The 1,700-nt window shown below is 41.3% G+C and overlaps 1 long non-coding RNA gene across 2 annotated transcripts in view; it reads left to right on the top strand.

The window, feature by feature from the left end:
• The window catches only part of LOC103274306, a 27,921-nt gene that overhangs the window by 9,009 nt on the left and 17,212 nt on the right, over positions 1-1,700 (top strand). The gene's annotated exons all lie outside the window — the stretch shown is intronic.

Genomic DNA, 1,700 nt, shown 5'->3' with positions numbered 1-1,700 from the left:
CCAGGAGGGTCTCGAACCTGCGGGCTCAGGCAATCCACTCACCTCAGCCTCCCAAGGCGCAAGGAGTTTTTAATCTAGTAATTGATAGGGTAAGATAGAAAGACGTTCTTGAGAAGACAGCTTTTCCTGACGTTTTTTACACATCTGAGCCCCTACAAAGTGTGAATCATTTCATAGTTTCTGTGTAGTGTATGATTAAAAAGGAACGTTAAAGTGAAAATGGTTTAATGTCCTTCTCTCCAGGGTGCAGAATTGTAACTTGCCGGCCTCCATAGGGAGTGTCCAAAATGCCAAAATTGTCCATTTGCTTCTGTGTAAGGAAATGGAAGTACCACAGATTCCTGCTTTGTCAAAAAATCACCCAACCTATGTTATCATGTATAGGGTGATAAAAGTTCTTTCTAATTGTTTTAAAGCAATAAGGCAATTTTTAAGTTTACGTATTGGTTGATTGATTGAGTGGGAGTCTCACTCTGAAGACCAAGTTGTGGTACAGTGTCATGCTCATGGCTTACCGCAGCCTCAACCTGCTGGACTCCACCTTGGACTTCCAAGTACCTGGAACTAGAAGCACATGCCACCATGCCCGGCTAATTTTTTTATTTAGTGTAGAGATGAGGTCTCACCATGTTGCCTAGGCTGGTCTTGAACCCCTGGGCTCAAGCAATCCTTTTGCCTCGGCCTCCCAAAGTGCTGGGATTACAGGCGTGAGCTACTGCTCCCTGATGCAATTTTTAAAAATTTCCTCTGCAACAAATAAAATAAAAAGTGAAAAGAAATAAAAACAAAAGAATGCCTCTACTTTTTTTTTTTTAATGCATTGGGGGAAAGTTACTGTCAAACCAATTTTGTAAAACTTTTTTTTAAAGTGATTACTGTCTCTTGGAGGTGCTTAGTACTATAATGTTGAAAATTGTTGACCGGGCACGGTGGCTCAAACCTGTAATCAATCCCAGCACTTTGGAAGGCCGAGGCAAGAGGAATGCCCAAGCCTAGAGGTTCCAGAAGAGCCCAGGCAATTTGGTGAGACCTCGTCTCTACAATAAATTTAAAAATTAGCTTTCCAGTTGCTTGGAAGACAGGCAGAAGGATTGCCTGAGCCCAGCAGGTCAAGGCTGCAGGAGCTGTGAGCATGCCACTGCACTCCAACCTGGGTGATAGAGGGAGACTCTGACTCAAAAAAAAAAAAGATAATCGTCTTCTGCTGTTAGATGAAGCAATAATTTCTGAATGTCTGTGTGTTTGTGTGTGTACATGTGTGTGTGACTACTGAACTGTTATTCTTGTTAGCCTGGTTTTAAGACATCTCGTTTTTGAAAATAAATGTGTGATGATATTCATTTTAACCTCTAATAATATTCATTGTCAAAGACAATTTTTAATTTTTTTTCTATTTTTCAAATTTTTTTGTGTTTGTTTTAGAATTGGGTACATGTGAAGACTCGTTACATAGGTATATTGTGTAAGGGCAAGGTTTGGGCTTCCGATAAGACCACTGTCTCCCCCAGCGCCCCTGCCATGGTGAGCATGGTTCCTGATGGGCGGTTTTACATGCCTTATTCCCCCTCCCTCTCTCCCTCCTTTAGCAGTGCCTGTTGCCTGTTGTGTGCCCAGTCTTTATTATTCCCTCATGAGTGAGAACATGCAGTACTCTATTTTCTGTTTCTATGATAATTCCTTTTTTTTTTTTTTTTTTGGTC

Source organism: Carlito syrichta, unplaced genomic scaffold, assembly GCF_000164805.1.
Source record: "Carlito syrichta isolate Samal-C Ts95f unplaced genomic scaffold, Tarsius_syrichta-2.0.1 Scaffold314713, whole genome shotgun sequence".
Lineage (NCBI taxonomy): Eukaryota > Metazoa > Chordata > Mammalia > Primates > Tarsiidae > Carlito > Carlito syrichta.
Note: the sequence above shows the minus strand (reverse complement) of the source record. Positions and strands in the feature narration are given on the sequence as shown.